The sequence below is a fragment of the Numida meleagris genome, chromosome 1 (genome assembly GCF_002078875.1).
Source record: "Numida meleagris isolate 19003 breed g44 Domestic line chromosome 1, NumMel1.0, whole genome shotgun sequence".
Classification (NCBI taxonomy): domain Eukaryota; kingdom Metazoa; phylum Chordata; class Aves; order Galliformes; family Numididae; genus Numida; species Numida meleagris.
This window is the reverse complement of record NC_034409.1, coordinates 122,992,744-123,019,849: the sequence shown is the minus strand read 5'-3', so window position 1 is coordinate 123,019,849 and position 27,106 is coordinate 122,992,744. Positions and strand designations below refer to the sequence as shown.

At 40.5% G+C, this 27,106-nt stretch overlaps 1 protein-coding gene across 2 annotated transcripts in view; it reads left to right on the top strand.

Annotated features, from left to right (window-relative positions):
• Window positions 1–27,106, top strand: part of TBL1X (transducin beta like 1X-linked) — a 195,832-nt gene that overhangs the window by 32,317 nt on the left and 136,409 nt on the right. Inside the window, exon 2 of one of the 2 annotated variants that reach the window (XM_021410844.1) lies at window positions 24,194–24,266. The exons of the other annotated variant lie outside the window; for it this stretch is intronic. The gene's annotated coding sequence lies outside the window, so the exon portion shown is untranslated. The remainder of the gene's footprint in view (window positions 1–24,193; window positions 24,267–27,106) is intronic. 2 annotated transcript variants of the gene reach the window in all.

Genomic DNA, 27,106 nt, shown 5'->3' with positions numbered 1-27,106 from the left:
CTGTGAGAAGCTCGTGTCTGGCAGAAGAGGCCACCCAGAACTGGAAAGCAGGAAGCACTGAGCTGCAGAAGGTTGGATCTCTGCTCCTGGGCTGAAGGTGCATTGACATCTGCAGCCCTATCTGTGCATGCTCAGATGTGCCCTGTCAATGCAGGCAGTATCTGTAGGCCGGAGACCTGCCCGAGATTAAGTAATTGTAGTGTGGGTAACCCACACTGCTTCCCTAGGGATGAGGGTGGTAGCTATAATCTGTCTGAATCCACATGTGCTGTTCTGGATCTTGCCCTGTGCACTGAAGGAGGGAAGGCAACTAACCTGCAACCGGGAAGGTGGACGGAGTAAACAATGAGAGCAGTCATCATGTCATCCTTCTGCAGCCCTGCCCTTTTCTGTGCAGCACTAGCAGCTCATAGGCTCAGAGGTGCTTACACAGTTTAGAAAAACATGACTACCTGAAACTGACTACCCTAAAAGGCCGGTAAGTTGTGTGTGAGTTCCTCCCGCCTTTGTCTGGGGCTGTGAATGTTTTGCCATCCTTTCAGGTCAGAAGGAGAATCCTCACATCCTGTGTGCAGGTGCTAGTTCTCAGTCAGGTCAGCAGTCCTCAGCAATTCAGCTGCGCTGTGGCAGAGGTGGTGTGTGCTCAGTTTGTAATTTTACATTACACCCAGCTCCTAGCCTACACCTGTCATCTTGGTGACTTTAACACATGATTGTGGAGGGTCTGGTTAGAAGAGTTACTACAGAAAGCAGGGCAGTATGTGTGGGAGGGAATACCTTTGTCCATCTGGCTGATGTGCCTTGCACTGCCTTTCCTTCCTCCCCACTGCCTTGCTGCATGGCTGCAGGATCACAAGGTCTTGTATACGTGTGCAAGGGCCCAGCAACCGGGGAAGCAACCAGTAGCACCTTAGCAGCCACAGTCCCCACCTAACTCAGGTACAAAGCAAAAATCTGCTTTCCAGTTCTTAAACCCCACAACTGCACCTTTTCTCTGTCTCCTTTGCATTTGAGGTGGTCACTTAGCTGAAATAGCCTTGAGGTACACTGAACAGTTTGAGTTACAGAGCATATTTTCAGCTTCAGCTTTCAGATTTTTGTAATTGGGGTTTAGGCTGCCAGCTGGAAATGGGCTGTCCATTCTGTTCCCAGTGTTGTCACCCAAGGGAGTCACCTGAGGTTAGGCAGCTCCTTCTTTCTTCTCCTTGGTGTTTATCTCCATCCTGTGCTGTGGATTTTCTCTGGGACGTGAATGGTGCAGGGCTCTGCCCACAGCTCCCCAGGTGGCCCCTAGCAGCTGCTGTGCACCCACAGCTGCAGAGAGCCACAGAATTGAGAGGTGGGGCCCAGCCACATCCCCCCTCTGTTCCCAAGGTGTGGAACAGGGCTGCTCATCCTGGGCCTGTCACAAATAACAGCACTGCAGGTACTTATCTCCGTGATTTTGTAAGTAAAGTCTGTGGTACTGGGTATACGGTGTCAGCCTGAATTTTGTCTAATAATGTATTTTTTTTCCTAAACATCCTGTTTAAATATTCTCTTTAAACTTGGCTTGTTCCTTCTGCTTTTTTTAGCATGTTAGGGAAAGTAGCAGCATGCAGGCTATGCTTTCACACAGTGTCTTTGAGCAGCTCTTACTTCTTATTCTTGTTCTTCAAAGCATGTATTTGAGAGAACAGAAGGTATTTTATTTTTGCTGTGAGCAGTTCTAACTGGTTAGCCAGTGGTGCCCTCTGCACACACATACATGTAGACACAGGTATGTGCATAAACATGTAAACAACTATATATTAACGCCCAAGACTAAACTCATTAACCAATTGTTTCTGTGTTCTCTTCTTGCTTTGCTTTCTAAAAAGTAATTGCCTCAAAGGTTTTAACCCAGCTGCATCCATTTTCTCATTAAGTACAGTTCTCCCAGTGCTAAGATATCAGTCAGGCCTAATATTCTTCATAAAGGTCTTCTTCTCACTTACAACAATTTTCATACAAAAAACGTTTGCAGCAATTGCAAACCTTTGCCAAGTTGCTGCTGACCCATATTTCTTTAACGCTATGTTTACAGCATGGTTCTCTCTTTTAATATAAACTGTCAACATTCATATTAGGCTGGTTATGTTCTTCGGAGAAAGTGGTGTTGTAACTTAAAGAAAGGCCAGGCCTTCAGCTGAGAGTGGTTTTGTGTAATCCCTACTTGCCACAGCTATGCTGGAAGTGATTTGCTGCTTGTACTGAAAACAGTATGTTGAACAGCAATTACAGTTATCTCTGATAAAGGGAGGAATTTCACCATGAAAAAAACTTAGCATGTGTTGGTTTGTTTTTTTCCTTCCACAACTGACTTAAGTATTACAATAATCAGAATGCTGTTTCAAACAAAAAAATTGAAGTAGGTGGGGAGGAGTCCATTTAAAGTAACGCATTTGGATTTTCTTATATGCAGTAACACTATTTTGCAGCTTTTTGGCCTCTTAAATATTCGGTAAACAGCAGTTATTTACATTCTGTGTCATTTCTCATCACCTAATCTTATTGTGGGTAGCTGTATGCAATGAGATTCCTGAATGGGTCTTCCACCTGAGGGACAGCTGAAGAAGCTGCCCCACAGAGATGCTTCTCTCGGTCTGGCACATCGTCCAGGTTACATAGCACTGGTGCACAGAACGGTTGAGTCCAGTACCTCATTGGTTGTGACAAAATTGTGGTAGTGTAGGATGAGGTAAAAAATGCTGAATGTATAATCTTTATTTGTAGTCACGCCAGGCTTATCACTAGAGGATTCTAGTTTTTCCTTGTTTGCTTGTATTCATTGATGGTTTTCCCCTTTTGCTGACTAATTCATGCTGGGTCTTAGATTACCTTCCCTAAATTTCTCTTGATTATCTGACTTATTATTGAGAGGATCTGTGTTTCTGGTGCTTAATCTCCTACTGAGATGAGGGTGTTACTGAATGACAAAGTGAGTTAGTAAATACGATAGCTTCTGTATGCTACTCTTGTGATGGTTAAGCATACTGAGAGCAAGACTTGAATTCGTGTAATCTTTTGGTAACTTGTTCTTGTTAATTTTTGTGCTTCCAGTCGTAGAGGGTTCGTTACACTTGGTGTTTGAAAGGAAGCAAAAAGTGGTGGTGTATGAGCTGCAGTCAGTGCAGGTGCTGTGGGAAAAGGAGTGGCTGAAGGAGGATTTGTGTCAGGAGTCCTCAGACAGTACGCAGGTGCCTTCAGCAGCCATAGTGGTAGCAGCTTCACCTAAGGGTGTCCAGTCTTGCTGCTCTTCTAGGGGGAAAGAAAGGTGCAATTGGCTCACTAATAATGCCATTAATCATTAGTTTGTGTCATACTCCTGATTTGCTTTGCACATCTAATATGGAAAATACTGCTCTTATTTGATGAGAAGGTGTATGTTACCTTGAGCTACCAGAAAGCTATATTGTCATCTTGTCATCCCATGCTACAAAGTTGAGTTTGTGTTCACAGGAAGTGCTGCATTTGCTTATTGCATAGGGCCTTCTTTGAACTTGATATGTGTGATACTTCACAGGAACATGGCAATATTGTTATTTTTCAGAATGCACTGTCAGGCAATGCAAGTTTGCAAAATCCTGGCTTACAGGAGCACAGTGTTTTCTGAAATACACTATTCAAAATTGATGATGAAGTGATGAGACAAATCCATAAAGCTAGGGGATTTTCTAAGCAGGGCCAAGTCTAAAACACCTCTCCTTCAGTCTTCCTGTTGTGTACTAGTACTAGTTTCTGCTCAGGATATAGTTGCAGTGTCAGTTCTAATTCTTCTGAATTTATCTGTCAGATTATCTCTGTCAACTGTAGTACTAGTGTGCCATCTCATGCTTTAGTTTCTGATGTCTGTACTTAACTGATTTGTTTCCTATCTAGCTAGTCCATCTTTTCATTTTTGGTAGAATGGATTTATCTTGGTTTTTTTTTTTCATGATTAAATGCAAGGAGTTGCTAAGGAATCAGATCTGGATCCTTTATTACATTTTAGCATCGTTCTCAGAAACTTGATTATATCTTGCGAAGTAGAGTAACATCTCAAAGGTAATAAATCCTACACAGCTTGTTAAATATCCCTTTTTTTACTTCTGGGTTCTTACTGAAGCAGAATTAGATTCTTCCAAACTGTGCTGTGACTGAAGTGTTCTGCCATTGCTTATGCGTTTGCTATTATCTAAGCATTTGCTATGAAAGAACAGAATTATTTTGTTTCAAAGATTTGATGTTCAGAGTGTGATTTTGTAACTGTCAGTTAAATTACTTTTTACTAATGATATTTAAATATTTATATCATCTCAAACAGCTTTGAAAAAGCAGGGGAAAGCATTCTGAAGACAAATTCAAATCCTTGTCTATCAATTACATGGCCGATACTTGTTTTTTTATTATTCAGTGGGCTACAAAACTCACTTTTTTGTCTGATGCACTGAAAATTTGCAGCATATATGTATATTTTGGTAATTACTGATAATTGGATTAAGTTTTGCCAATAACAGCTTGTTTCTAAGAATTCCTGGTATAGATCCATTTCCATTCATGAAATCATTCTAACTGATGTTTCTGACTGAGAGGTGTTCACAGTATGTTTTTGAGCTTTCCCCTTCTGTCCTGGCTTCTGAATACCTTACAGCTTCGTTCATGTGAGCAGCCTTTATTAATAAAGAGTTCTTTTGCCAGTTTCATCTCTGAGATATTTCCTAACATTCTTTCTATTTTTCTCTGGAGAAGGTCTTGTTGCTGCTGACAATGAGACTGAAATAAACAGAGCAGAGAGCTCACAATATCAAATACCTCTGGGCACAATGTATTCTCAGTCATTTGTGGATGAAAATGTTGAAAAGAAGTGTTTGGTTTTTTTTTAATTTAAAAATTCCGCTGAGTTTCAGATTTTGATTTCTTATGATTGATAATGATACAAATGAATAATCAGTTCAGGAAAGTCAGTGTACGATGTGCTTGATTCTGGCAGCAGGACTTGAATTTGATGACTGAAAAGAACCAGGGAGATCTAAAAGAAGGGTCACAAGGAAGTTCCGGGGAGCTACAGGCCTGTCAGCCTGACCTTGGTGCCAGGGGAGGTTATGGAGCAGATGATCTTGAGGGAGATCACGCAGCATTTGCAGGACAACCGGGGGATCAGGTCCAGCCAGCATGGGTTTGTGAAAGGCAGGTCCTGCTTGACCAACCTGATCTCCTTCTATGATTGGGTGACCCACCTGGTGGATGAGGGAAAGGCTGTTGATGTAGTCTCCCTAGATTTCAGCAAAGCCTTTGACACTGTCTCCCACAGTACTCTCCTGGAGAAGCTGGCAGCCCACAGCTTGGACAGATGTGCCCTTTGCTGGGTGAAGAACTGGCTCGATGGCCGGGCCCAGAAAGTGGTGGTGAATGGAGTTAAATCCAGCTGGTGACCGGTCACGAGTAGTGTTGCCCAGGAGTAGGTATTGGGGCCTGTCCTGTTTAATATACTTATTGATGACCTGGGTGAGGGGGTTGGGTGCACCCTCAGTAAGTTTGCAGATGACACCAAGCTGGCAGGAAGTGTTGATCTGTCTGGGGGTAGCAAGGCCCTACAGAGAGATCTGGACAGGCTGGATCCCTGGTCTGAGGCCAACAGAATGAAGTTCAACGAGACCAAGTGCCAGGTCCTGCACTTTGGCCACAACAACCCCAGGCAATGCTACAGGCTTGGAGCAGAGTGGCTGGAAGACTGTGTAGAGGAAACAGTCCGGGGGGTATTGGTCGATGCTTGGCTAAACATGAGCCAGCAGTGTGCCCAGGTGGCCCAATGGCATCCTGGCTTGTATCAGAAATAGTTGCCAGCAGGAGCAGGGAAGCAATCATCTTGCTGCACTCAGCCCTGGTGAGGCCCCACCTTGAGTACTGTGTCCAGTTTTGGGCCCTCACTGCAAGAAAGACACTGAGGCCCTGCAGCATGTCCAAAGAAGGGCTGCAAAGCTGGTGAGGGGTCCGAAGTACAGGTCTTATGGGGAGCAGCTGAGGGAACTGGGATTGTTTAGTCTGGAGAAGAGGAGGCTCAGGGGAGACCATGTCGCTCTCTGCAATTGCCTGAAGAGAGGTTGTGGTGAGGTGGCGGTTGACCTCTTCTCCCATGTAACTAGCAATAGGACTAGAGGGAATGGCCTCAGGTTGCACCGGGGGAGATTCAGGTTGGATGTTAGGAAATAATTCTTCTTTGAGGGATGGTGACTCCATCACTTCCCTAGTTCCCCTCCATCACTAGGGAAGTGATGGAGTCACCGTCCCTGGAGGTGTTCAAGAAATGTTTAGATGTTGTACTGAGGAACTTGGCTTAGTGGGAAGTATTTGTGGTAAGTGGATGGTTGGATGGAAGATCTTGGAGGTCTTTTCCAGCTTTAGTGATTCTATAATACTATGATTCTATGATTATTTCTTCATCAAATCAAATGTACGTAGGTCACTCCCAAAGTAATGCCTCCTTTTTATTTCAGTGGAAACTTAACAGATACGAAGAGCACAATAACACTGTTTCGTCAAGCAAATTCTCAGCCACAAAACACTAGTTTTCAACATAGTCACTGCCATTAGCTGTGCATTTTCACCAGCAATGAACAAGAGCCTGCATGCTGTGCTCATAGCAGTCTGCACCAGCAGAGGTGACCCACTGTCGCCACTGCTGCAATGCACGACCCGTTACCTCACTTTGCTCGCCTTTGCTCTTTGGTCTCCATAAATGTTCAGGAAATGTCGTTGAATGTCAACTGGTGCCATTTTTTCCACATTGAGAAATTCAGTGCATCCCCTTTGCTTCAGCCACACTTCGATGTACGATGCTGTTTTGTCAGACTGCCCTTCTGCTGCCACCTGTCACACGGCAACAACATGTAATGGGATATTGTTGGGAAAGTTCAGCCTCTACTGCCATACCTCCAACTTCTACTTCTGACATGAAGACCATTAAGAAGTTAAGACACAAAAAGCTGTGTATCTTGGAAGAAAATTAGTAAAAATAGAATTAAGTAGTGCATGTAAACATTGACTGTCAAGGAAAGAAGCTCCTGCAGTAGGTCATTGGATCCAGGAGCATCCAAGAGCCCAGCCATGAGGTACCATGAGTTCATCACCAGCTGCCACCTGGCATGTGTGAGAGGAGCTAAATGTGCACTATTTCTTCCTCCTTGGTTTCAGCAGCTGGGAAACTGGTGGGTGTGCTGGCGCTTTTGGAGTCACGGCTGTTCCCCAGTGTCAAAGTGTATGGACAAGTGCCTGCCTTTTGCTGCTCAGTATGAAGGGTCTGGCAGTGCTTGCCCCTACCTGGGGCAGCAGAGAGGCCCTGGGGCAGGGAGCCTGCTGCCCACTTGCTGCTGCGGATGGTGGGCCTCAGGGAGTCAGTCACTGGGCTGTGAGAGAAGCCTGCCTGCCTGGCCCCAAAAACACAGCCCCAACATTCGCGAAGTGAGAAGCAGAGAAGTACAGAGAAGCAATTAAATGAGGAATTATTTTGGTTCCACTGAAGGATCTAGGATGGGCTGCTCTCTGTATACAAGCAAGCTTCCTGCAGTTACTGAAAACAGATTTGGCAGCAGCATTTTTTACAACTCAATTAGAACTTCCAAGTGTGATGTAGTGGAACTGGAGTTTAAAAATGGGAGGTGTGCTATTTCATCATGTGTTGAGCTTCCTAAAAACAAATGGAGCCTTATTTCATTGTTAAGGCTTTTTACTTTTGTTTTTTCATGTAAATTTTGGTGTTTTGAATTCAGATCTTCAGATTAATAGTAGTCCATAATAAGCATCATTTTTTAAGTATTTTTTTTTAATCTAGTCTCCCCTTAAAGTAGACGTGGTTTGCATAAGGTTCTTCCTGCCATCAGTGTCTGCTTAGATGTACTGCATGGAGTGGCAGTGCTGCAGCCAGCTGTTGGGCCAGTTCTTTAGGAACTGTGCCTCATAGCAGCCTAAGGTTCACTCTACTTTATCCCCCTGGAGAGCCAGCAACTTCAGTATCCCAACTTGACGATTTACTGTGCATGCACTGAAGGCTCTCAATGTTCTGAAGTAGTATGATGATGGTGATTCATCAAGAGCTGCTAATTAGAAATCAGTGGAAAATCTCACGTATTTTAATTTCCAAGATTCCTGAACTCTTGGTATATAGTTCATTGCTTGAACAATTGAGAACCTCCGCTTAAAATGGGACCATATTATATTATCTTGTCGAGTCTTGTGCTAGGGAAGAAGTAAAGGAAGGATTAAATGAGAGGATGAGAAGTAATCGATAGGGCAAGAGGTGATGGCTTCAAGTTGTGCCAGGGGAGGTTCAGGTTAGATGTTCAGAAAAATGGCTTCTCAGAAAGGGTGGTGAGTCAGTGGCACAGGCTGCCCAGGGTGGTAGTGGAGTCACCGTCCCTGGAAGTGTTCAAGGAATGTGTGGATATGGCACTGAGAGACATGGTGGGGATGGGTTGGTGGTTGGACCAGATGATCTTAGAGGTCTTTTCCAACCTCAGTGATTCTATGATTCTGTAGCTGTAGGAGGGAAACTTCTCCCCTCTACCATGGTTTCTTTTTTTTAAATGTTTTTTTAAATTTTATTTTAAGGTCAAGAAAATTACTCTTTCACAGACTTTACATCTTGCCACTTCTTTTAATCTCTAGTGCATGAATGTCTAAATACAGGAAAGTACATGCGGCATTTATACTTTTGTGAGACGGTATTATGCTCTTACCTTGGATTATCTGAAAATAAAAGCTTTTGTGCCCAGAGAGCTCTTTTGATCAGAATCACTATTGGTTTTTTGTGTTTTTTTTTTTTTTTTAAGTCTATATTCATTATGCTGTAGACCCTAGTAATAACAGCATTTACAAGTAAATCACATTTCCATTTGGGATTAAACTGGTTCCATATAAACACCTACTTTGCCTGATAAACAGTGGCTCTGAAATACATAAAGCAGTGCACATTTAGTATACGGTGTTCAAAACATCACTCATTTTTCTAGGAGGCAGCCTTTATTGCTAAAGTGTTGATTCTTAATTCATGACTACTGACTGATGCTGCATTTTCTTTTCAGTTGCACTTTTGTTGTGAAGAGTCACTGAGTAATGACTGGCAAACAGTGTCCTGCAGGGCTCAGCTCTTTGCTGCCAGCGGGTCACTGGAGAAACGATAGTTGTTTGTCAGAGCATCCTCTATAAATCTGGGCCATGGTGGGAAAAGGTGAAACCTGGAGTCAGTTCTGCACCAGCTCGAGAGAATGATTTAGCTGATGTAGACTGCAACGTAATACTGATAAAAATGTGTGGAGTGGCAGAGATCATGGGGAATTCTCCTTTTCCGCTTGCCCACTAATATCTTAACCACAGTACACGTACAGTTTGAGATGAAGAAGATCCCCTTGTTATTTTCAAGCTGTGGTTCCAACTGTAATATCACATGATAATACCATCACTTTGATCAGAGGGTTTCATTCTTTGGTTTGCTCTTTTAGCAGGCATGTTTTGTGTCTGTGCTTGTGTGTTACACAAGAAAACCCACTCTTCTTTCCTTAAAACTTGGTAGGGTCAACCGGGCTGTTAGACTGCAGGAATTTTGGTACGGGCTGTTTTGGCAACATGCAAAATACTCCCTGCAAAAGGTAGAATAAATGAAGATAGGAAAGAAAAAATCAAATTTCCTTGGGACTAAATGGGATAGAAATCTGAAACCCTTGCAAAAAAATTGTGTCTTGTGCTATTTTTAAACATTTTGCTTTCTTCAACTTTTCTCTGCTTCCTTGGGAGGAAGAAGCATAGAAGACGAGAACACAAAACTGAAAAAGAACTGTAAAAATTCATATTCAAATGTTTTAAAGGAAATAATTTTAATGGAAGACCCATCATTTCATTGGTAATTGCTTTTACTTTAATAAGTTTCTCTTGAAAAATTTCAGTGTTCTCCACATGTGGAAAGGAGCGTGGGTATCCTGCAAAGAAGTAATCTGGAGTGCAGTCTTTCTCTACTTATTTTCATGGTTGCCTTTCCCAGTCTCAACAGGGTTTAATTGAAAGCAACACACTGATGTGGTTTTTTTACTATCCCTTGCTACTGTGTTAGCATTCTAACTTTGACTGGGATGTGAGTGACTTAAAGCGGCATCCAGCCGGTGGTCTCTAGTGCAGGTGATGTTTCAGGGAAATTTGAAATCTTTTTTCGGCTCTTCTGCATGTAAGCATCTTATATTCACTGATATTTTCAGGGAATTCAGTGCCTGTGAAAGGTGCCGTAGAGTCGCTTGCACTGAAGTATAGCTTTTGTTTTATCGTCAGTGTTTAGGATAATTGTGATGTACACAGCTGTTAGCATGTTTGGTCATAAAAGCATAGAGATGCCAAGGTAAATAAGTAGTATTTGGCGTCTTTTTTTCTGTTTCCTTAACTAAATAAGATTTCCATTTCAGGCCTGGATTTTTTTTGTGAATAGATGTTTGACCCATTTTTCATGTAATCACAAAAACCTAATCTTGCAAACACCAAAGGAAGCATGAAGCTTGCTCAGATGAGCACTTTTACAGACATGGAGATTGGTGAGGTAAATAGTCACTCATTTGCATATAGTAAGAAATGCACAAATTGAATCGTTGGCTCTCAGAACTGTAAAGGTGTCCTACAGTTATGCTTTAAAACCTCTCTTATCTTTATATAAAGAATTACTGAAGGAGAAATCATTCCCACGTGACTTAATCTGAAACAAAGCCTTTCAGAAGTTGTTCTTACTATGCAGAATATGTCTCTTCATATGTCTTGGTTCATTTTCAGAGGTCTTGACTGGGCTGTTTAGTCTGACGTGCGCTATAGCAGTGTGTTAAATCAAATATACAGAGATTAGAATTCCTGTGAAATTATGTTTGTCTTTATTTTGTTTCTTCATCAGTAGGTCCTAGAAGAATAATATCAAATTGTATTTTAGAATGTTCCTTTTTCCACACTGATACTTTCTGCTTTTCATTGGGTTTGCCTAGTTTAATATTTGGACTCTCTTTCCCTAACAAAAAACTATTGCACTGTTTGGCTGGAACTACATCAGCAGGTATTTAGATCCAACCAATTCATGAGGATTTATTAAGTTTCGAAGTAATGCAAACAATTCTGCTGATCTTTCAGCAAAGCTGCAACTCTTTCTCTCAGCATCCAAGGTGGTGTGTTAAACATCTGGTGTGTTATTCTGTGGAAATTTCCCTATACTTTCAATATACTTCCCCATTCTTTGCTGTATTGTGTCCCTAAGAGACTGCATCTACCTGGTGCAGAGACTTGATGTGTCTTGTGTCATCTTTTTGAGAGGTCCTTCTATAGTCTCTTGTTTCCTTTTGTGGCTTTTATACTGTATAAGCTCATGTCTGCAGGTTATTTTCTCACCTGAAATTTGCCTATGCTAAGTCCTTATGCTGGCTAGTACCTATACGTCCTCAAACATCACTCAAATGCATACATGCCTCACAAAATACATTAATTGGAAGACACTCTTGACTCTCGGGTAGAAATGAGTGTGCTGTAGATAAACGCACGTTTAGGATGTATGGACTCCCTGAATTTGAAGGGAGTGAGGAACTAGGCTCTTCAACACAGATGCAGGCTCTGTGTTGGGCCTGTGCTTCATCTTTTTCTTACTCTGATGATTTTGACAAATACATGGTTCTAAAAATTAAAAGGTAAAGTAGTGAGGTCATTCATAGAGAGTGAGTGGGACTTAGTGAGTAAAAATTGAAGTTTTGATGATAATGGCATCTGTTCAAATCTGTTGTGATCTTAAAAGCCTGTTTCTTTCATGCTAACTTCAAAAGTAAACAGTGATCAGATAAAGATAATTTGATATTCTTGAGAAACTGATTGAAAGATCAAGCACCACAAGGCAGCAGTGCAAACGTCCTTGTGTATCATCCCTGGCCAGTAGGGGTAATTTACTCTAAATCACTTTAATTCTTGACCTTAGTAATACTGGAACCACTGTATCAGCTTGAAACACTGCCTGCTCACTTTTGCTTGCAAACTGCAATGTTTCTTTTACCATTTGCTTAATGCATGTATGTATTTGTATACATGCAAACTACATGTTTTTATTTGCAAATCTGTCTTGGCTTATATACTTTCCAACTAGGAACATGGGTGGCTTCTGCTGGCAGGACTTTTCCAAGAGGTACATGCAGTTAGATGCAAGCAGAAATAATTTTTCAAATAATCTTGAAGTCATGCTGGTTTTCAGCATGCAGATTCCGTATTAGAAATATGAAATATACTTCTGTTTTACAAGACTTACGGTCTGTAATGTATAAACATTGTCTACCTAGATCCCAACTGCAAACATCAGGAGATAATTGTCCCGGTTTTCAAATTGCTTACTTTTTGTTGGCATAAGTCAAGTGTATACTTAATCAAAAGTGTGTGTATTTTATATTCCATGTATCGTATACCAAAAGCCTAACCAGAATTGTGTCTGATACTTTTCTACAATTTCAATGAAGCATAACCTTTTCTATCATCCAGAAAAGAAGGGCCAAATTGATATGTTCAAATCTAGTTAAGGAGTGCATGTGACACAGAAAGCTGACTGAAAACTATCTTTATAGCCTGGGGCAAATTGCACTACTGCAGATTAATAAAATACTGGGTGTTGCTGCAGCATAGTATGAGATGGTGCTTCAGCAGAGTTGTCATAACTGGCTGTGTGATGGCTTTTTCAGCACTTTGGTTGTAAAGTAAAAGGCAGGCATTAAGCCACCATGGAGTTATCTTTTCCCCACTACTGGGCTGTTGGATAACTGCTGTGAGGAATACATACACTCCCTTACTTGTGACCAGCAGTCAAGTGCTTCATTCAGTTGTTTCTCCTTTCTTCAGTGATGGATGAAGGTGCTCTGAAGAGATAAATTTCTGGAAGGTATTTATATTTCATCTGTAGAAGTGATGTTGTGAGTATGTTAAACTACGGCTGATCTGAGGTAATGCTCAAGGTTTTGCACAGCTATACTCCTTCATTGTTGTGCAGCATTGTTGTTAATATCGATTTTTACACCACCAGGTACCAGTAGAAGTCATCCCATCCACCTTATACATTTGTGAGCATGTTCATGTGTGGGGAACAGCTCATAATACAGTCCTAACGTGGGATGTTTAAGGTACATGAATATCGGAGAAAAAAAGAGAAACCAAGTTCAACTATAACTAGGATCGTTTTTTTTCTTAGAAGAAGTGATTGTGTGTTGTTTGACCAGAATGCCTGCTTTATTTAAAGATAAAGACTCCTGTGTATTACCTGAGGGGATGCCGCTGGCTCTGCTAGCTTGGGAGAAGAAGTACCTTTTAGAATGTGACTGCAAAGCATGCATGGCATTTCTGAGGCAATTAAGAGATTCCAAGCTTTAAGGGAAACTAAATCATGTTCTTCTGAGTTCTAGTAATGGTCATATTCCAGGGAAACTTCTCACAAAGATAGGTTTTGTTAGTGGGAATAAGTTGGCATTGGGAGTATTTGATGATAATTAAGAAATTAACACTGTGATGTGAACATCTACAATACGCTAACTTGTGTGGGAACCGTCAAGCTCTTTGCTTTGTTACCAGTCAGCTCCTTTGAATTCGCACTGCTGCATTTTAGAAAAAAATTTTTATAGTTTTATTTTGACCTGTAGCTTACAGGTCAAGTATGATATAAATTCCAGAATAAGAATAGCATTCAAATTGAATATTCAGAATCCTGAAAACATTTTTCAGGATAGTACATCAGTATAAGCATGAACTTTGGTAGAAGCGGTTGTAACCGAGGAGCTTTTGCTCCAGCGACTGAGTGCATGTATGTGTAGGAGGGGTGACCTGAAATGTAGGGTTTTTTTGTGGGATCACCACAAAAAGGCACTTGCAGTGCCAGATGAGGACTTGAAGGTGAGAGTGAGCAGTGATGAGTCCATGAGGTCTGACCTTTCTGGATATGTTCTGTGCAGCTCCTCACCACCCTAATGCAATTACATGGTATAGCAGAGAAATGGCCATCTGTAACTGTCCATTTAGAAATTACTTTTGAGTGCAGATGTGGGCATTTGGCATGAAATAACACGAGGAGGCTTGTTACTGTGCTCTGTGTAGTTCATCTGTTAGCTGCTAGTGTTTGGAGGTGTGTATTTAGGATTACAGATCAGAAGGTCTCGGTTGCTAATTCAGCTCTGCAGGCCCCCCGTGTCTAGTCTCAGGCAGGTCATTCTGGTCTTTATCTCAATATGCAAATGTTTAAAATGAGAAGAACATCTGTTAACATGGTAGGATGTTGTGTAGGTGATTTAATGGTTGTAACAATCTGAGTTAGGTGAAGTGCTCTGATAATGCCACTACGATGGCTCTAAGCCACCAGTGTGATGCAGCTGTGTGAAGGGCTAATGTGCTCATACAATGCATTAGATGTGATATTTTGTAGAGAGAGGGAGAAATGCTAATAGTATTTTACAAAAAAATTCTGGGACCTCATTTGGAATATTGTGTCCGATGCTTTCACTTACAGTCAGGAAAGATGGCCTTAAATTAGAACAGGTACAAAGACAGACTTCTAGGCTGGTCAGAGTAATGGAGTGCTTAGCTTTCAAAGTGCAAATTAGAATGATTCTGTTGTTAAGCTTGCTCAAATGTGAAGGCTGAGAAAGAGAGGATAAAGATATTCTTTGTAAATAAAATTAGATAAACATCAGGGCGAAAGAACTGTTTCATCTAGCATGTAACCATTGTGTCTGATACTGGTATTATTAATAGCTTCTAAATGAATTTAGGCAATAAATTATGAGAACATTCCTAACCATTTCTTCTGAACAGGACAGTGGGGCAAAGAACCTGAATTTTAAGAGTTTTAAGAGTGAATTTAGTAACTCGTTCAGGGGATTTTAATCTGGGATGACTGTAGGAAGTTAAGTCTGGATTTGAAGTATTGAGGTCTCCAAGGGGTCTGAAGGAAAACTGAAACTGTTTGTTTTCTTTAAATTTACTTGGCACTAACAGCATACTTCATGGTTTCCAGTGGTTGCACGTGTATAAGAAGTATATTTTTCCTGCTCTTCTCCCAAACCCTTTAATAACAGCTTGCTTGTACTCACTTCTGCCCTCATTTTCTCACGTTCGCCATTGAACTGATTACAGTATCTGTGATCAGGGATGAATGGCTCCCCATGGAGAAATAGGCACAGAATGACAGATATTTTTATCCTCTTTTGTTGTGTGATACGTGGTCCACTTCCTGTGATAATTTAGGAGTAGTTGTTACTTTGCAATTTAAAAAAAAAAAAATCACTGCTATTATAAAGACATAGGATATGGCCGATGCCCTCAATATCTGTTTCTCTCTCTATGGTATTCTGTAATTATAGCTTTTTCTATAGCTATTATGCTTTTTGTAGGTTGTTGAAAAGGGTTTTGTGGTGTTCAGGGCACAAGGAACAGATATACTATGGAAATTTTGGGACTGAGCATTCATTACATAGTTGCCTACAGTTTCACATCCATTGTGGAGCGACAGTCCCGTGCCTTTGAGCTATGTTGAGGCATACGTCGAAATGTCATGCTGGTGATCCATACGAGATGTTGCAGCCTTTCCACTACTAAAATTTTGCTGTTTTGTCTGCATAAGTTTTTCTGTAATGATGTCTGAAGGGTATATGTATTGGCTTGTCCTATTCTCTGGAAGGAATGTTCCCAGTAAGTGATGTCTTGCAGTCTGGTTATCCCTCTGCCGTTGCATTTGCAGCATCTGTGAGAAAGTGAACTTCCAGGGAAATCAGCATACCATCAAAGACCACAGACTGAAAGGGGAAATAAGGCAGGAAAATGAGATGTGAAATTCTTTCAGACAATCTAACTTTGGTATTGAATTAAGTCATCAGAATGTGGGCATGAGGTAGAGAATGGTAAACAGCAGCGCTTCCAGTAGGTTGCCTTGTTTTTCGTAAAGCCGTACAGCCGGAGAGTCACGTAGTGTTTATAACACATTCATGGCATAGCTGCTTCCTGCTAAGTGTGCAAGAGGAAGAAGTGTTGTTTCTAAATTAGTTAGTTAAGGTCACAGAGAAAGCAGCTGGTAAAGGCTGGAGTACAGCTTTCTAGATTTTATGCTGGACAGGATTTAAAGAGAAAGTTTCTCTTCAGAGTTTCACTGAAGGGCCAGATTACAAAGTAAAAGCCTTATTGTTTTTTTTTGGCTCAGGCCATATCGTGCCACCAAATGTTCAGCTGACTGTGAAAAAGACTCCGTGCTGTACGTGACTATTACCATAATAAAAAATTGATTCTTGCAGGCGATCACTATAATACAAACTTGATTATTTATAAAACATGTTGTTAGGCAGTGGAAAACTCTTAGGAAAGTAGGTTAGGCAAGCAAGAAATTATACCCGCATTTACCAATAGCTTGCCATGTGGCTTTGTACAAACTATTTGAAAATTAGAGAAATAATTTTGAATAGCTCACTAGTGTTATAATTTTGTTATAGGGGTTAATTGAACATCACCTTTATTTTTTCCCCTAAAAAGACTGAAGCTCCATTTTAGGATGAATTCTGTTTCAATAAATGAGTTGAATTCCGAAGAGTGTACTTTAGCTTTGCTGATGAAACTTAATAGCCAGTCTCTTGAAAATTTTAGCCATAATATTTATAGTAGAGTAGACAGTTAAGGTGATTTATAATTTACTTTGAGATAAGAAAAACACACTAGGGAATACGTTTTGGTTGAAGGGGCCTGTACTCTGACAAAGTTCTTTCACCTCTGTTCAGCACCTACAGATCGTCGATCTGAATAAAAGTGCACCAAGAGCTTGTCTTTTGTTAGCAACTGTGTGACTCCAACTGTGCTGTTTATATTTAAACCATGGGATTATCTCCACTACTTTCAGATGGTCTGAAGTGAGTTTCCAGCAATGCCCTTCATGATGAGTTCCTATAATTAATGGTTGCTGAAACTACAGGCCTCCAGCACTTCCTCTCTCCCACATCTCAGTGAACTGTGAAGCCCGAGGATCAAAGAAATGTTAAATCTATTAGCTTTAGGCTGTACAACATATAAACCCAGATCACTTGTGCTTAAATGTTTGCTGAGAAGTTCTAGCGCTTGCTTGTGTGAGTAAGGTAACCAGCATAAGCCAGGCTGTAATTGCTATAGCTGTAACACTGAAATCCTCTTATTTGAGTAAAAAAGCCTTTTCTGGGTTAGCTGTGCAGATTTTGCATGAAGGTTATTGAGCTGAAAAACTATTTATTACCCAAAAAGAAAAATATCTCATGGAAGATTTAAACTGGTGCAGTTCACACTTCCGTCATGAAGACAGAGATGCGTTTCCGTGCCAGGAATCCATCCGTCGCTTACCTCACGCAGCTGTGCAGACCATGGCAGGGCCCAGGCCCTCCTTGCTGTTGTGAGGGGGACTCAACTTCCTACTGGGGATGTGCGGGGAGAGTGGGGCGAACCTGCCTTTGTACAGGCCCTTCCTGGCCTCCCTGGCATGGCAGGCTGTGGGGTAGCCCTCTCTCTTTTTCAGGTCCCTCCCAGCAGAAATTGAAATGTAAACACTGTACCACTGTGGATGCTGAGGACTGGGAGATGATAAAATAAATGGAGGAGAATGTTTCCATAAAGTGTGCAGAAACAAAATCTGAAACTTGTTTTGTGTCTTTTTTGGTCACTTGGCCTAATTTTTTTTTTTTTTTAATTAAGCATCAATAAGCCAGCAATAACTGGCTTCTGTATGCGTTACAGCCTTTGGATTATTTAGGTTATGAAGCCTACTTCCAAAGTCATGGCTCACAGCAACAGTCCTGCTGGTGGATTTGCAGGGTCGGGCAAAACTGGTGGCTGAGCTGGTACAACATTAAATGTGTTGCTGTCACTATTTGAGACCTCTTCAGAAGTAAGACTGAATACCATCTTATGTTATCTTGACATGTACCATTTCGGTGCTTATCAGCAAGATCCACGTGTTCTGAGCATTTTTGTTTCCCTGTTTCATGTGAGGTCAGGTGAGGATAATTGGATATCACTTTCAGCATTGAAGTGTACTTAACTCAAGAGTGGCTGAACAAGGAACAAGTGATTTGTTTGTAAATATTGCCTTCATTGATGATACTGCTTTTATACTTAATTTTTATCTCTCAGATACCAGAATGTTTGTTGGAGCTCTGGCTTCTTGTAGTGTGCATAAATATTACGCATAATTTGTTTTTTAAATATAAAGTGTAATTTTAGCATACCGATTTTATTTCAGATAATGTCTTTTTCACCGTTGAAAGAATGAAGACGTAGGGGAATTCCTCTTTAGCAGACACCTTCTAGACTCGAATAATTTAGCTGTACTCCCTAAGTGTGCTGCTACTGACTGACCACTCAGTTCTGCAGCAGCAGTATATCAGGGATATGTGTTTTTTTCACTGAATCTACATATTTCCACTTAGGCTGAGATTTTTTAAATGAAGAATGAGACTCAGTGGCACATGTTTTATTAAAGGCCGTGAGAATTCTTTAACTTAATCCTGAGGCTGTGTTTGAAAATTTCACCCCAAAGAGAGAGGCTGCCCTTCCTCTTTTGTAAAAGTGTTCAATTTTACACAAACACACAAACGCAGAATCACTTGCTTGGCGTGCTCAGTGTTTGAAGGCTTGCTGGAAGGTTCAGGAGCAGACCCCATCAGTTGTTTGGGAGTGCAGCAGAGACTGTGGTTGTTGTCCAGCAAGGGAATGGGACTGCACTTGGATGAAGAGGAGCCTGGACCTGGTGCTGTGGCAGAGAAAGGCGGAAGAGAAATGTGACCAACTTCTGTACTATCCAGAGAAGGGAAAGCATGGTGGCTTACAGGAAACAATGTAGAAAAGCTATGTGATTTTTTGCATTTCTTTAAAATGAATCCTTGGGAAAGAAACCCAAGACTTAAACACAATTTACCAGCACATGAAGCAGAACAGCATGTGCAGCGTTCCATGAAAATGTGACCCTGTGTATTACAATGAGTAGAGGAGGAAGAATAATAGGAGCAATAAGAAGAAGAATAAGTGTAAAGATAACAATAAGCTCCGGGTATCAATTAGAAACAGAGCTGCTTTTAAATACATTTGCCACCCTTCCAGATTTATCTTTTTCCAGAAGTTCTGTAATCTGGACAATTGATATGCAGGTTACAGCAAACAAGATGGTAAATGTTAGGAAGCTACTCGCCGAGGTAATGTGAAAGATTAATCTAAAGTTTTCATTTATACCTATTTAGTGTTTTCTTTTCCATTCACCTCTCTGATGCACCAGTCCTGAACTGTATTAAAGCTAAGGAAAAACTGCTGCAGCACTTGCAGCACGTGTAGGTTGTGCCCCCTGATGTACTGATTATTCTTTGTGGAAAGGCAACTGCATTCTTTTATCACTGAAATTTGAGTTGTATTTCAGTGAGGAAATTAAGAGGAACAGGAGGAAACAAACATAGGGAGATGACCGGAAGAGGCGGAGTTGCATGAGATAAATATTTAAGAGAAAAGAAGAAATAGATAGGAGGGCAGATTAGTGGGAGAACTGACAGATTTAGGGTATACACGTAAACCACGTTAGGAAGAATCATACCAAGAAGCTGCGATGACGTATACAAATCTATGTTAAGGTCTGTGTTGCCTCTTTGTAAAAGGGGCCTGTTAGAAATAGTGGTGATGTCATGAAGTAATTCAGAGAGCTACTTTTGTGTATTCAAAGGTGGCAAAAATGTTCTTAATGAAATTGCAGCTTACATTTGTGTTCATTTACTCCAAGTTCTTTGATACAAACCCAATGGTTGACAACCCAATTACTTGAGCTTTTCTAAAAATAGGATTATTATGCAATAAATCAAATGCCTTTTAATTTTCTTTATTGTTTTACATTTTGGAGGAAATAGCCTCTCTCTGCTGTAGGAAATCATCTTAAGTTCAGACTTAACCCCTTTAAGCCCCTCCCCCAAAAAAGGGAGAGCTGTTGGAGATGAGGAGAGATCTGTGATTGGTTTGTGCTTTCTGGCAAAAAATATAGATGGATGTATGCTATCAGCTAGTTTCGTGCAGTGGAATAAGCACAATTATTCTTGGTAAATAGTCCCGAGAACATCCCCCTCCCCAGTATGTACTATGCTCAGTTAAATCAAGTTGGTTTTTTTGTCTTCAGGAGAATTACTTACACAGTACTACTATATCTGTATTAACTGCAGTATAGACTAAGTTTAGATTAAGATTTAGACTGTCTAACTTGGGCTCTCTGTAGAAACGGAGGATTAGGTTAAATATATACATATATATTAATCTTGCAGTGTATATGGTGTTAATCTAAACTCAAGAGTGAAGCCTGCAGTCCTCGAAACCTTCATATAGCTGCTTTGACATCTAAGTAGATTCTGTATATGTGTTTCTGTAGCAAGGGATTTAAGTGCCTAAAATTCTGCTGCTGCAGAGATAGCACTACTGCATTGCTTATCTTCTGCCCAGGTCCTTCTGGGATCCTCAAATGAAGTGTTCCTGCACATAAGCTCTCGTACAGATCTCTTTTAACATGCATCATTGGAAGTGAGTTCAGCATACAGCACAGCAGCCATGTCTATGGCACGCTAATCAAAAAGACTGTGTAGGGAGCCAGGAAAGGAAATACAGGTAAGACAGGGAGTTAGTTGTTGAGAATAAATCTCAAAATTGAGAGGGTAAGAGGCAAGTGCAGGAGGCTGAGAGGGAGAGTAAAGCAGTGGGAAAACCACTGTAAAGTAAAAAGTGGTGTGAAAGAGTCATCAGATCTAAAAGTGAAGGGGACAGAAGCTGAGAGATGATGCTGAGATTAAAAGGAAAGGTAGTGCTTGAGAGCTGGAAACTAACGGGAACTGGAATTCTGGTTGGGGGGAGTAATGTGAAGTGGATGAGAACAAAGCAGCTGCTCTAAAGAGACAGGACTGAGATCAGAAATAGAAGAAGGCTGAGCCTGATGGCAAGGAATGTGATGGGATGGTGGCAAATGCTCCAGGTGATGGCACGGGTACAACTTTGGATGAGAAGGAGAGGTGGCTGAGTTCTGTGGGATGCTTGGGGTATCTGTACTGAACAAGCAGGAACTTCTCCTTTTCAGTTCATGCTTTCTTTACAAGAGCTGGAAATTAAACCAAGCTCAGAAAGCAGTGGTCTTGAAGAACATTGTTAGAGTTACAAAAAGCGTTCACTGCAGAGCTGGAAAGTGAAGATTTAAGGTTGTCCGGAGCTTGTTAACTGAGCATCTTTGGATGTTATGATGTGGTTTTAAGTTACACAATCTTGGAACTATATGGTCCCTGCTGTAGGAGCACAAGTGTATGAAGTGTATGAAAATTGTTCAACAAAGGAGATGGATCATGGAAACTTCAGAGACAGGCAGTGAATGGGATGATGTGCTACAAGAAATGAAAGATGCCTCACCTAGTTGAGGAGATAAGTACAACTTCCCTGGATAATTAAAAGTATTGTGTAAGGCTGGGTGCTCTGATAACTGAATTTTAGGAATCTTTGACTGAGATTAAAGTTTGCAATAATCTTAATTCAAAAGTTTTGTTCTTTAAGATCACTGTCTATGGAGATCATACGGTGTACCTCGTGGGGGACTGCAATGCAATCTGTTGTTATGGCAGTACCAGAGAGAAGCTCTGGGAGAGCTAGCATGCCTGTCTTCAGAGTACTGCTCTGAAACAGAACAGAAAACCCTGGAGTAGATAAATTGTAGAGCTGTGCCATGGTCATATGTAATTCTGTTAATGTACAGATTTTCAGTATTCCGTTTTCTTCTATTTACTGTGTTCACTGAGTGAGGTAGGGGTCCTGTGGAAGACAATTGCATATCATCTCCTAATAAAAAGAATGGATATGAGCAGGGAGCCAAATTAACAGGGAATACTTAATAAAATTAAGATTTGGACTTTTATGATATTTGCCTTAATAATGTGTTAGTTTCTACCTCATCAGACGCCTTTCTTATTTAGAGTTTTGAGGATGTTAGCATTTATATATAACTTGTTGACTTTTTTTTTTAATGTATGCTTTCCATATGTTTATTCTGGGAAAATCTGGGGGCTCAATATGCAAAAGAAAATTTAAAAGCTATAAAGCACATAGAGAAGGTCTGGTGGGAGATGTGGAGGTTGGGAGCTGTCTTGGACAGAGTGACCGCAAAATGTTAGAGTTCTCGATTCTTGGTGAAGTCAGGAGTGGGGGCAGCAAAACTGCTACCTTGGACTTCCAGAGGGTGGACTTTGAATTGTTCATGACACTGGTAAGGAGGATCCCTCAGGATTCAGTCCTGAAGATTAAAAGGGTCCAGGAAGGCTGGTCACTCCTCGAGAAGGAAGTCTTAAAGGCGCAGGAACAGGCTGTCCTCCTGTGCTGCAGGATGAGCCAGCGGGGAGGAACACCGGCATGGATGAACAGGGAGCTTTTCCTGAGGCTCCAGGAGAAAAAGAGAATCTACCTCCTGTGGAAGAAGGGATGGGCAACTCGGGAAGAGCACAAAGAAGTTGTTAGGATGCACAGGGAGAAAATTAGAAAGGCAAAAGCCCAGCTTGAACTCAACATGGCCGCTGAGGTAAAAGAGAGCAAAAATCTTTTTTACAAATACATTAACAGTAAGAGGAGGGCTGAGGAGAATCTCCATCCTTTCCTTGATGCAGTGGGGAATGTGACTGCTGAGGATAAGGAAAAGGCTGAGATTCTCAATTCCTTCTTTAAATCTGTCTTTAAAAGTCAGACCAATTATCCTTGGGGTACTCTATCCACTGATCTGGAAGTCTTAGATGGAGTTCAGAATAAATCCCCCACAATTGAGGTGGAAATAGTTGGAGACCTGCTACTCCTCCTGGACTGCCACAAGTCCATGGGGCCAGATGGGAGGTTGTGGTGAGGTGGGGGTCGGCTTCTTCTCCCATGTAACTATCAACAGGAATAGAGGGAATGACCTCAAGTTGCGCCAGGGGAGGTTCAGGTTGGACATTAGGAAAGACTTCTTCTCTGAGAGGGTGGTCATGCGCTGGAATGGGCTGCCCAGGGAGGTGGTGGAGTCACCAACCCTGGAGGTGTTCAAGAAATGTTTAGATCTAGTACTGAGGGACATGGTTTAGTGAGAACTGTTGGTGATAGGTGACCAATTGGACTGGATGATCTTGGAGGTCTTTTCTAACCTTGGTGATTCTATGATTCTATAGTTATAGTTGGTTTTGAAATTTTGATTGACTTCTAGTAAATTCTTTGAAAAAGAGTATCTTGGTGACTTTTAGGATGATATGTTTACTTGCGTGATGGAGAAGGCTAAAAATAATTTTATTTTGAGTTCATGTAATTTTAATTGCATTTTAGGGAAACTAATTCCATCTTTGTTTTCTTTCTAATTTGGTTGTGTTCTGAACATGGTCAAAAGTAAGGTAGTGATTACTATTTAAAATGCAGAGCTTCAGTTGTGTCATATCAAATGCATTGCTTTTCTGCTCTGTTATTGTTAGATGGACTGGTCTAAATTAGATGGTCTAATTCTGGAAAATTTGAATATGTGCAGGTGGACTTTTGTGTCAGTAAGCCACACTTATTTAATTGGAGCTCCATATGTCTGCAAAAATTGACTCCATATGGTTGAATAGCATGTTTTGAAATGTTTCTTTAATTCATGCTAGTGCCAGGAGAAAGTAGAATAACTTTATTTTTTTAGCTCCTCCTTAACTGACAGTGCACCTGTACACAAACCTTTCAATTTTTCAAGTGGTAATTGGGTATGTAGGTTTTTCTTCTTTCACATGTTAACAGTTTCAAGGTAGCTTCAATCTGTCTCTAACAAAGCCTTTACTGTGCTTCTTTCTGTTTGTACTCCTAAAAACAAGAGATGAAATATACCTAAATCGTGCAATCCCATCTTCTACTGGGTGGTGTTTATATGAGGTTTCTGACAGAAAACTCTTTCCTTTAAGGCTGTACCGAGTCTAAAAAAAGTTAGAACTGGTGAAATAAAAAAAACTGTCTTTTGCGGAGAAAACAAAAGCCTTGAGTTTTCTCCTGGTTAAGCAAACTGATGGGAAAAAATCCTGATAGAAAAAGTATAAATTGCTGATAATTTTCGGTCATAAGAATTGATATAGTCAAGGGAGGAATTTAAAAGAAGTTACATAAATTGATTTTGTTCTTCCATTTTTCTCAGGTACCTAAGGATAAAACTGGCCTGAAGGGAAAGTCTAGGGGAAACTGGGGAGCTTGACTGCACTTGCACCTGAGTAAGTGAATGCTTAACTGAAAACTAGCTTTACTAGTGGAAATAATATGGAAACTGTTGACTGTTTTTAAGCATATTCTCACCTAACCTGCATAGTGTTAGTTGAGACAATAGTTTGGCTTTTGGATTGAAAAAAACTAGAATTAGTAGGGCTAGCTAAATGGAATGCAGCATACAGCAACCTTCAGTACATTTTATTGGTACACCTAAAGCCTCCATTAAGTTAAATGTAGATTATATGCAAGACTGGTATTCTGGTGTTTTGCCTTTTCAGCTCTTTATTTTGAGACTAAATGCTGAGTTTGAGTGACCTGTTTCTTAAACTCAGTCTTGTCAGATGGAATCACAGTGAGGCACTGAGGTTCTGTAGGATTGAAGTCCTAAAAAGAGGCTGCATTGTGATGTCATCAGAGAATGGAGGCTGAGAAGACTTTGTGGTGGTGGCCTAGTATGGTTGTCTTGCTAAGGCTGCATTTCACATTGTTTGAGACAAAAGCTATTGTCTCACTTGGATTAGCTTCCATTAAAATAGGGCAAGGGGAGTTTTTCTCCATCAGTTTTGATGGAGCATGTGGCAGACCTTCCTAGGTTTTGGAAGGTATCCAACAATCCCAAACCCAACCTACACAAGTTTCTTAAAAGGCAAGGAAAGAAGAGTATTTTTCAGCTCTAGCAGTTATTCGGCTTGCTTCCTTGCCAGGCAATCCAAGCATTATTTTGGTAACAATAAATTATTCGACAGGTCAAAAAGATACTTTGTTGTATTATTTAATTAATTTATTTATTCATATATATATTAATATATGGAAGACATGTAATTATAATAAGCGGATAAGTACAGCATAGCATGAAACTTCTTTCTACTGGTAACATTTCTAATAATGGGCAAGTTAATTGAATTTTCTGAAACAATTGCCAGAGCTGAAGGCTTTCTTCCTGCTGGCATTTATCATGTTAAAAGAATTATTTTTAGTTTTGGAAGGCTTCAGTAAGTTGAATATTCTCACTGGTATCTACATTAAATTTTACAGGCTCTTTTTCTCATCTGAGATTCTCCCATCTTAATCTGATCTAAACTTGTTATCAGTGCATTTTATTTCAAATCTGTTCTATGGTTTAATCTTGCTCTTGTATTGAATGCATGAACTCATAAACTGATATCTGTCATGTCACTGCATAAAAAAGTACGTTACATTTTGCCATAGTATTCACCATGTTTCTCTCTTTGCAATAGAGTAGAAGACAAAAAAAAAAGTATCTTCCATTTTTTTTTATGTTAAAGAGAAGTAAATATGTACCCTTAAATATGCTAGGGTTTGTAAGCTATACACCTAAGACTTAAAATTCATTGTACAATTTGGAAATATATCAAGTCTCATTTAGCACTATCATTCTTTGATTTCCGAGTTAGGTATTGAATCACAAATAATGCCTGAGGCAGTATTATAACTGGTTGCTTTCTGGTGTGTTCGTTGTTCTCTCTGAGGTTCTGGTTCCTGCAAATAATGTGCCTTGTCAAACTTGCACTTAGTGTGCACGGCTGCAGGAATTGGGACCATGGACAGATGTAAGGTGTATTAAAGGAGAGAAATTCAGTATTCTTAAATGATAATGGCATGTTTTTAAGTTGAAATTGGCTAAACAGCTCTGTTTTAAATCCAGAAGGGACCTTTGAGAGAGCTTTTTGCCTTGCTTCTTTTAACTTTTGTACTAACACATAGCAAACGTTTTCATTTATTTCCTGTGTTATCAGTCCTACTCTGCATATTTTAGTCTATTGCTTCTGACAGTGATGAAAGGCAGGTATTTCCTGACCTTTTGCATTTTGGGTGCCACATAAGTTCAGCTGTTCACTTCAAGAATATTTTCTTCTTCAGTCTTCTTCCTGTTTTCTCATTTTGAAGGTAGCACTAGAAATTCCAGGTGCAATTGCTGTCATTTTGGAATCACGATGTAGATTCTATAGCTGTGCATGTGAAAAAGTAGCCTTCCCTTACAGAAGAAAGGCGATCATTCTGAGCTCAAGTATTTGTCAGAGTAGTGACTCCTACATGAAGAAGAGATCGTGTCAGTTTTATGTTACTTTTTAACTGAAAATTGTCCTCTGTTGTTGTTTGAGGAAGGCAAAAGTCAAGAACTATTGAACTAACAGATGGCCATAATCCAATTACACTGTGTAGGATATTCCTTTATGAATATGGGATTGATCTCTGCTCTAATTTAAGTGTCACCAGTTATTTGTAGTTTACTGCATCACCTACATTTTTCCTCATGAAGAATAGAAATTGAGTGCCCTGGGGCAAGATTTTCTCAGTTAAGCATGGAAATGAGCTGGACATGTTTTTGAAAGCATTCTGCATATAGCAGCCTTGTGAGCCTCCTCTTCTGAAAAGCTTTGTGGAAATCTGCGTGTCGGTGTGAAACCAGAAAAAATGTAGCAATGACGCAAATCTCTGTGGATGTATCGTGTTATTTTTCAGGGGTTGTTAGGTAATGTTCTGTACCATAGTTTACAGGCTGCAGTGAAGCCAACTGATTGAACCCTGTGATGCTGTAGGATGAAGCTCTCCAACATTTTTTTTTTTGGTAGTTGGTTTCAGGGAGGTTGTTATTATTTTTGTAAATCAAATTGTATGTTTCTGGCAGTTCTTAAAGATATCCTACACTCTGCTATTCCGTTAGCTTGAAAAATAGTCAAGAAGACTCTGGAGGTTTAAAACGCTTTCTCTACAATATTTTTCTCATGAAGATCAATTAATTGTCTAACTAGAGCTGTATCAACTTAGAATCTACTGCAGTCTTATAAGGTTGATGTAGGATGCGACAATTCTAAGATTGTTT